This window comes from Colobus angolensis, unplaced genomic scaffold, assembly GCF_000951035.1.
Source record: "Colobus angolensis palliatus isolate OR3802 unplaced genomic scaffold, Cang.pa_1.0 Scaffold27, whole genome shotgun sequence".
Taxonomy (NCBI): domain Eukaryota; kingdom Metazoa; phylum Chordata; class Mammalia; order Primates; family Cercopithecidae; genus Colobus; species Colobus angolensis.
The window spans coordinates 6,404,000-6,414,588 of record NW_012115932.1 but is presented as its reverse complement, the minus strand read 5'-3'; positions in this window follow the sequence as shown (position 1 = coordinate 6,414,588).

Genomic DNA, 10,589 nt, shown 5'->3' with positions numbered 1-10,589 from the left:
TTCAGCTCTCGCTGGTCGGGCTGCAGCAGCTGACCAGCACCGATTGTCCGGCACTCCCTAGTGAGATGACCCCAGTACCTCAGTTCAAAATGCAGAAATCACCAGTCTTCTGTGTCGCTCGCGCTGGGAGTTGGAGACTGCAGCTGTTCCTATTCGGCCATCTTGCTCCCGAATAATTCCTATTTATACTTAATGATTTAATGCATATATCAGTACCTCTATTTTCACTAGATGGTTCTCTTCTCTGTACTTACATTTACTATAACATTTGTCATAATTGTTATTCACTAGGTGTTAACTTATAAACTCAAACTATCAGCTTCTTGGGAAATATGACCGTATTTTATCTCCTTAGCAAGAGGCAAACCGCACAGCCTCTTGAGCAAAGAATAATAACTGGTCACAGTCTTGGTTGTCTCTTACACAGGGATTCTAATATTGGGCTCCTTCATTTGGGGTTCCAGTCATTTCATCATGTCAAAAGTGGCAGCTTATGGCTTGAAAGTAACACTACCCTGCTATGGTTATTTTTATTGAATTTTGAATGTTTATGTGGGTCTTAATATTCTTTATCATTCTGTATTCCACATTTATAATACCTTCCTGGCCTCTGTGAGTATTTGAGTCTGCTACTTCTGCTCTAGATATTCTTCCATTAGCCTAACTATGAATTTGTATATTGCCCAAGCAATGGGTTAACTAATTTAGTTTAAATAAAATTTGGATTCAATCCCAGAATCATTCACTTATTTTTGACTGATTCATGCTCTTGTATTTATGTTCCTAAACTATCAGTATTATAAATGCAGGAACTTCATCAATATAATTTCATTCTCAATAGTGAACAATAGTAATATATATATAAAAAAGTAAACAAAACTGAACTGAATGTGCTGTGTTGAAAATTATCTCCCTCTTTAGGACTGCCATCATTTTATTAGAGATTTACTGTGTCTTAAATATATCTGAGATTAAGTTGCCAAGTTATATTATTTCAAATAATTGACATTCCTTAGAAATGAACACATTGTTTATAATTCAATGGTTCCTCATTCTCTTGGAAGATAGAGTATCTCAAACCCTTCCGTATTGGAGATAGTGTTTTATATACTCCTGGTAAGACTCTGCTTTTTCAAAGGTAAACTCTTTATGTGTTAACATAAGGATGATAAGATTGCTCACTGCTGATTTGGTCAAGTTGAAACACAATGATGCTGTGGTGGTGGTTGACCTGAATGATTATTTATGATTGTCAGTATGGTTTGTGAGCCATCCTTGTTTCCTGAAATTCAAGCTCTCATCAATAGTTAGGCCCATTTCAAGTTTTACTTAAATTTTTTCTTTAGTCATAATTCCAGTAACTTTTTTTAAGAGCTAAGTTTTAACACCAGTTCATGTCCTGAGCTGGTGGAAAAATATGCTTGTCTTACAGACTGCTGTAAATCTGAGAAAAATATTAAGGTTTAACCAAAAGTGGTGTCCTTTCCTTTGAAACTGAAATTTTTATTACATTTTGTCAAGAACGAAGGCATATTAGATGTGGTGATACAATGTGTTAATTTTGAACTTGTTTATATATATATATATAAACTATATATATTAACTATATACAGACTATATATATATTTACTATATATATATATAATTGTTGTTAGAGTTATATATTTGAATGTGACATTTAAAATCTTTAAAGAAAATTGACAAAAGAAGCAAGTTTCTTCTGGCTTGATTGTGAATTACCATTTCTATCTAGTGATAATATTCAGGTTTAAAATTAAACCATTTTCAAATTAAACCAATGTGTTCTTTAGCCCAATGCTTAGGATTCTTGTGTTTTTGTTCAATTTCTCATTTGGAGCATGACCAAAAGAATCATTATGATTCATGTCATGTAACTACTTAAAAATAATAACTTTTTTCCTCTGTCTCCTAGAGAGAGGGCAGGCAGCTAAAAATGTACTACTTCTATGAAAGGCTCATGTGTAATGTAATAACATGGAGTCTGATTCTTCACTTATAGCTAAGCTTGGAAAGATATTAGATCCTTCAGAAATTTACATGAGAAAAAATTCTTTTGGGGCTACATTTGTTGGGGAAGAGAGAGACTGAAGACGTGAGGAACTTCCCAGTGTTTCTTACTGGTACTTAGTCATTCTGATTGACTGGTTTACAAGTGGACTGGAAGCAGGTAAAAATAAAACATTAAACAAGTATTAATGTAATAAGGTTTAAATACCAGTTAGGAAAATAAAATCTGTTTGAGTACAGCATTAGCTTTTAAGCATTTACCTATGCATAATCAAATAGGATCATGATGATACAAAGACATTTTAAAATTAACTTTAGAGCATTATGGAATCATTTCAGGATAATAAAATGGACTTCATCACATACATATTATGTGTCTACTCAACATAAACCACCATGCTGACTAGTATATATAATTGGCACTATCAGCAAAAGTGCCTTTTCTGACATAATTTATAGTAGTTTACCTAGACATATGAAAATATTGGTTTTGTTTATTTTATAGTTACAGAGTAATACATGAGCCTTGCAGCACAAATTGTTGGTAGTGATAGCATAAGACCTGTTTTTTATAAGCATGCATCATATTTTATTTATGCGATCCCCTGTTATTTAACATTTGTCTCACCAGTAGCCTTTCATCATGGTTAGAGTAAACAATGATGTGATGGGCATTCCCTTAAAAGTAAAAGTGTTGTGTTGAAAGGCAAACACATTACTGAAGTTTTTTGTTTGTTTGTTTTTTCATTTTTTAATACAGTGGCTACATATATTCCAACACAGAGTCTGCCAAACTTAAGTTTAATCTATCTGGAATTAATTTTGGTATTTGTTTTAAAACAAGGATTTTTTAAAACTGCTTTTTTTCTTTAGTAAGAAAATTAACCTAGGAACAGCAGGAAGTTCTTCTTTCCTTTGGTGATCTGAAATGTCTCCTTTAGACTAATTTAAATCCTGTACTTACTTGAATTTAAATTTGAATCAATCTGTCTATTCTTTTTCTGATACCACATTATTTTAATTATTGTGGTTTCAAGGTTAGTTAATACTGAATAAATTAATTCACACACTAAAATAACATTTTAATTTTTTTGGTTCCAGATCCTTATCCAGATGATGCAGAAGGTCAGAGAGGGATATGCTGGAGCCCATGCTTAATTTACAGCTGCTGTAACACCTACCAAATATAGCTATGTCACATCTTGAAATAATCTCACCTGGTATATTCTAAAAGCATGTCGTTTGTTTTTTATAATGCACAGAAATTTTAAGCCTTGGTAGAAAGCTTTCTTTAGTCTATTCCATGCAGAGAACAAAAATGGGAAGAGTAAAACCTTACGCAAGTTTTCATCTGGTGTCTCTTAATGTTGTTTGAAACATAAAGGTGATGTGACATGGTGGATAAGTGAAGCAGCATTTGAGTTTCAACTTAACTGCATCCTAGTGTGTGTGGCTTTGGTTAATCTTCTTAACTTCTACGGGCCTCATTTCCCAGTAATGTGGAAGTATGAATAGGTTCTTATAGCACAGAGTATTTCCAAGTAAGCACTCAAAGAAGGTAGTTATTATTGTTGTTATTATTATTGTGTGCCTTTAAATTCCCAAGTCATCATAGACAAGGGAAATGTGGGTTATAGGACAACAATTATTCTTCTAAACATGAAAGATGGGTTTGATGCTGATAGAATCCTATTAGCAACAACAGAAAGAAGATAGGGAAAATGGTTGTTTTTCAAGTTGTACATTTATTTTCTGCTTTAAGAAAATCCATTATATAAATCACTTTACAAGGATGCAATTTTAAAGTATTTAAGTGTGTGTCTTTGTCTGTGTGTTATAACAAAAAAGAAAATATGCAGTGGCTTGGCAGGGAGAAAAAAGAACAAAGGGGTTAAGTGTGCTGAGTCTGTATCTGAAGTTTAAAAAACAAAGGACACATATTTCTGATATATTTAAGATATGTCATATTTTGACATAAACTTTTACATTCAGAATCCTTGATGCAACTTTTCCAAGAGTGCAGGTGTTATGTTTAAAATAAAAAAAGAAAAGATGAAAAAAGAATGGAAAATAAGAAAAAGGAAAGAACAAAAAGAGGAATGCTTGCATATTTATTTGCCTGAGTGAATCAGGTTGGCCAGGGTTTCAATCAGGTCTCAGTTCCTGGTCTAGGCTGCCATATTTATAGGAGCTGGGACTTGGCCTCTCTGCCCTACTTTGTCAACGAGTCTTCAAATCACAGTCCCCTGAGCCTTGGAACAGCAGAGAAAGCAGCTGAGCTGCATGCTCTGCTTGTGGTGTGAAAAAATAAACCCTTGACCGAAGGCACTGGCTGCAAATTCACAACTAGTCCCGCCCCTAGCTCTGCGGAGCTGCTGTCAGCTTTGATTAGCTTTTCTGACTGCGAGATTCTCCCGCTCCGTAAACTGTTCCGTCCCCTCGGCCCTCCTTGCTACTGCTACAGTTGGCTCCCTTTATTCTTTGATGAGCCGTCACAGCTGGCTGATCAGACTGCCACCCAATCATCTTCTCTTTTACTCAGGCCCCTAACTGACCTTGTTCTGTCTTTCCCTTTCCTGTCCCTCTGATCCTCTGGCAGTTGAATCATCTACCCCTGCTGGTTGATCCCACTGCTTGGCTAATCAGCCCTTAGGCAGTTTGATTAGCTGCTCCTTCCTCTCACCCTGCCAACTCTTCCTGCGGCTACCAGCTGTGCTCAGGGCCTGCCAGTAACTCACCATCAATTCCTTCTGACCCTCCATTAGTGCTGCTGGCTGATCAACTTAATACTTGTTCTCAACAACTCTCTGATCTACTGTTGCCTCTCTCCACCTTAGTCTTCTGATTAGCCTCTGATGTCTGTCTTTCTGTGTTCTATGAAAATTTCTTGCTATTAATTGAACCACTATGGGATCTTGTGTCAGGCACTTTTTAGCCTTTGAGATTAGATGGCTGTCTTTGGCAAGTGACGTCATTTCAGTGCAGTGAAAGTTCAAGTGCCCAGTTCACGGCTCCCACGAGATGTCAACAGTTGCTATTGCATCTGACTTAATATCGTGAGCTGTATCGGTGATTCCATCACTCTTCCCGGGTAGCCTGAATCCTAGCTTTTTTTAAACTAGATATTGAAGTGTTTCCTGAGCATAATCTTCCTCCTGACCTTCCCTCTGAGTAATACAAGAATGAAAGCACTAAACATACGAGAACACAGACAACAAAACTCCAAACGTGGCAAATGCTGTAAGAAAATACAACAGGGTAATGGAATTGAAAAAATGAGATGGAAGGGTTTAGATGGAATAATTGAAAGAGGGATCTTTGAGAAGACAATATTTGATCTAGTATCTAGAAGATTGGAGGAAGGCAGCCACGTGGGATTATCTAGGGAAAGGATGTAATGGGCAGATGTAAAACAAATGCAAAGGTGGTCTCAACGAAGTTTTGTGTATCAGAGGGACATAGGAAAGCCACTATGTCCAAAACATAGTGAACAACAGACATTGCTATGAAGCAAAGTCAAAGAAGTAGGCAAGGGCCAGAACGTATCAGCCCAGGAATGCTACAGTAAAGTGGCTGGGTTTTATTCTAATTGTAATGGGAGAGTTAGTGGGGGTCGACTCTAAATAAGCACTGTCCAATAAAACTTTAAGTTATGATGAAAATGTTCTATATCTGTGCTATCTGATATAGATTCCATTCAACATTCAAAATAGAGCTAGTGGGACTGAGGAACTATGTATTTTATTATTTTTAATTTTAATAAAAATTAAGTTAATTTTAAATTGAAATTTCTAATCTAAAACAATTTTTATGTTTCGATAATTGAATTTAACCAATTTAATTAAAATCCATCATTTAATAACAATTAAAAATTAATTAAACGGCAGGATGGGATGCAGTGGCTCAGACCAGTAACCCCAGAACTTTGGGAGGCTGAAGTGGTCGGATCTCTTCAGATCAGGAGTTTGAGACAAGCCTGGCCAACATGGTGAAACCCTGTCTTCACTAAAAGTACAAACATGAGCTGTGTGTGATGGCAGGCACCTACAATCCCAGATACTTGAGAGGCTGAGGCAGGAGAATCGCTTGAACCAGGGAGGCAGAGGTTGCTGTGAGCAGAGTTTGCACCACTCTACTCCAGCCTGGGTGACCCAGTGAGATTCTGTCTCGAAAAAAAAATTATAATAAATAAAGAATTAAATATAAATCATACTATGTGCTAGAGATAAGGACTACTTTAGAGAGTTAAGGGTTGCTTTAGATAAATAATTTTCAATATGTACTTCAGATCACTCTTGGTCCACGGAGGGTCTACCTCAAGGAAGCAATGCATCAAAGAGAGTTGGATTTATGGCCCCCTTATTTTTTGGTAAACTATAGAAGTTCTACTTTCTCTGCTTTATTTATTGGGTTTCTCAAGAGATTTCATTTAGAAAAGTATAGGCTACTTAAAAACATTGGAAAACACTCAACACTGGATTGACAACAGTGGTGATATCAGAATGATATAGATTGAATTAATAGCTTGATCACTTGCTAACTTACAGAACATAAATAAAATATTTTACTTTATTTTTATTATCTGTAAAAAGAGATACAAATAATAATACCAATGTTATAGGTCACCTGCGTTGAGCAGATGATGTAATTCAGGCAGAGTGTTAAGCAGAACGCTAGACATGTGCTCAGCAGATATTAACCTCTACAGTTACTGTTATTCTGAGGTTAATCAGTCCAGAGGGTTTGTGCCCCTAGTCATATATAACTGGAAAGTCAGCTAGCTTGATAATCTAGCTATAATATAATATAATATAACATATAATATAATGCATTATAATATAATATAATATAGCTAAACCTTACTATTACCTTATTCAAGATCATACAACTATGAGGGGATGAAAGGTGTGAGTTGAGATTTGAATTTGGTTTACTGTGATTCTAGCGTTAGTGATACTAACCACTGAGCATTCATCTATAAAATACAACCTCAGAGTTATACCATAAACATATTCTTTAAATCAATAATTTTATTTTATTTTATTTTTTGAGATGGAGTTGTTGCCCAGGCTGGAGTGCAATGGCGTGATCTTGGCTCACCATTACCTCTGCCTTCCAGATTCAAGTGTTTCTCCTGCCTCGGTCTCCCGAGTAGCTGGGATTACTGGCATGTGCCATCACACACAGCTAATTTTATAATTTTAATAGAGATGGGATTTCACCATGTTTTCTAGGCTTGTCTTGAACTCCTGACCTCACATAATCCACCTGCCTCGGCCTCCCAAACTGCTGGGATTACAGGCGTGAGCCACCATGCCTGGCCAAATCAATAAATATTTAATCCAGTAAAGGCAAATTGCAAAGGAAGCATTGTGAATAGTTATGAGAGGATCCTAATAATAGTAAGAGGCTATTGCTATTTTAGTAATTTAAACTCCTTTCAAATGATTGCAAAGAAACAACTACTCTGTATTATATTCTAGAATTTAGTGCAAAAATGCTCAGCTGGGGCTATGACAGTTGTCGTCAGACAATTCTGATATTTACCTCCCACTAAGAATCCCTGCTACTCTTGTTGATTGGATAGGTAGCTTACAGGAGCATTCATTTTTTCAATCATAACATAACTCTATCACATGAATGCTATTATTATTTCTATTTTATGTTAAGTAAAGATAATACCTTAAAACATTAAGCAACCCATTCAAGGTCACGTAGCTAGGAAGTATTTGACCTAGTGTTTGAATGCAGTGACTGTGTGGGAGAACAAACTCTGGAGCTAGAGAGAGGAGTCAGGCCGGGCACGGTGGCTCAAGCCTGTAATCCCAGCACTTTGGGAGGCCGAGATGGGCGGCTCACGAGGTCAGGAGATTGAGACCATCCTGGCTAACATGGTGAAACCTGGTCTCTACTAAAAAATACAAAAAAACTAGCCGGGCGAGGTAGCGGGCGCCTGTAGTCCCAGCTACTCGGGAGGCTGAGGCAGGAGAATTCTCAACACAATCCAGTGTTGAGTGTAAACTCGGGAGGCGGAGCTTGTACTCCAGCCGAGCGACAGAGCAAGACTCCGTCTCAAAAAAAAAAAAAAAGAGAGAGAGGAGTCAGTGTCTTAACGTATAAAATGCAAGCATGTATTGTCATAACCTGTTAAATGATTGCAATAATTAAATAGGATCATGTGGTAAAACCCTTTCTGGTATCTTCGAATTGAAAGTTCAAATTGCATAGAAGTTACCCTTTCTCTAGAAATAACTAGTTAATTGGAAAGTGTGCAAAGCAGAGAGTGACAGAATTGATGTATATCTAAAGCTGATGGAATAGGCAAGCTATTCAATTGGGTCCCTTGTCCTGGACTCTGCTTCTTGGTTTGTAAAGGGTTGGTACACTCAGGAGAGGAAACATCTTACTTATGACCACTCTCAATTGCTAACATAAGCTAAGTTGAGCTTTTATGACTTAAGCAGTTGCATCAATACTATTAATCCCAACAAAAATTTTGACAATTCCAGATTATATAATATACAAAACTCCCCAGCCTTTAACTGGGTTTCTGTTAAGCCCTGACAATTTAGAACAAAGAGCACTTAACAAAAAAGGGAATTCATAATATGTCAAGCTTAAAAACAAAAAGTGACACCCTTAAACAAAGCATTCTTTTTTGATATTTATTTCATGAATATTTGCTGAAGTCCCCATGTATCAAATGGTGCTATTAGGTGCTTGAGATACAGAAAAGAGCAGGTGGAGTTCCTGTATTCATGAAATGTACATTCCAATAGGTCAGATGAACAGTAAACAAAAAAGTAAAAGTATTACTAATACATAGTAATGATTAATTCTAGGAAGAAAACTACAGCATTGTAAGTGGTTACATGGTAAGGGTATTTGGGATAAGGTAGTCAGAGAAAGCTGCTCTTAGGAAATGGCCTTTGCGTGAGGATTCAGTGAGGTGAGGAAATTGCTGTGTGAACTTCTGGGAGAGGATCTTTCAAGGTATAGGACAGACAGAGGGTGAAGGAGTTTTAAGGAGGAATGAACTTGGGCATTTGGCTGAAAACAAAGAAGCCAGTGCGCCTGGAGCCCAGTGAGCTGGGTGAAGAATAGCAGGAGATTGTGTTGCGGAAATAGGTGTCCTTGTAAACCATGACGGAGGCTTTAGATTACTGTCTTATTGGAGGGCTCTGAGTAAGAGGAAGGACATGATTAGATTTACATGATGAAAACATTTTTGTTGCTAGATGAAAAATAACTGCATGGAGGCAAATATGGGAGCAAGGAAACCAGTTAGAAGGTTACTATATCAGGCTTGTTTAAAAAAGAAGATGGTTTGAATTAGAAGGGAGCTGTGACAGTGATGAAAAGTGGTCAGATTTCGGATATATTTTGAAAGTAGCGAACATAGAACTTACTGATGGATTACGTGTGGTTGTGAAAAAAAGGGGAATCTAGAAATAGTTCAGTAAATGAACATAGCAAATGAAAACTTACTGAAGAGGCCTTTCCAGGGATTACTACCAGCACTTTGCACAGAACATGGAGTTGAACAAATAAAAATTTTGAATAAGTGTTAGGAGTTATTTTTATTTTTATTAGCATTACTTCACAAGTATGTATTAAACCCCAAATAGGTGAATGTGTCAGGTACTATTCTCTTTCCTATAGTAAACACAAATATCAAAAACCAGCTTCCCTCTTGATGTTCGTACAGTGGTTAGCAGCTCTTCCCATACTTCTGTCAATCTCTTTCTTAACCATTTACTTTTTGTAGCAAACATCTTACACATTTTACCTGTTCCTCTTTTAATCTTATTTTTATCCTAGGACTGTTTTTAAATTCACTATCTTCATTATTTATACTATATTCAAACACTTTTGTTATTTATGGAGGCTTTAGTTTATGTAAAGTCATCCTCTATTACATTTAATATTCTTTCAAGCAATTTGACATATCAATCATGTTATACATTAATTCAATAAAATATTATGCATCCATTAAAAAGAATGAAGTAGATTAATATCCAGTGACATCAGTAGATATTTTAAGTTAAAGAAGAGCAAGAGAAAACATAAAATAATAAAATGTAAATATGAACACTGTAAAATAAAGAATGAGGGCAGATGTGGTGGCTCATGCCTGAAATCACAGCATTTTGGGAGGCTAAGTTGGGAGGATGGCTTGAGACCAGGAGGTTGAGACCAACCTGGACAACATAGTGAGATCCAGTATCTACAAAAAATTATTTTAAATTCGCTGGGTGTGGTGGGCACACCAGTAGTCCCCGCTACTCAAGAGGCTGAGGTGGGAGGATCACTTGAGCCCAGGAGTTGGCGACTACAGAGAGCTGTGATTGGGTCAGTGCTCTCTAGTCTGGATGACAGAGTGAGACTCTGCCTCAAAATTTTTTTAAATAATAAAATAAAGAATAATTAATCTAACTTCTATATCTATCAAAATAGGCTGGAGTATGCTTTGGAAATCAACAACCTCAAAATCTCAGTACATTGAAACAATAGTCTAGTTCTTTCTCATGCCTCATGTCCACCACAGAGTGGCAGGGAAT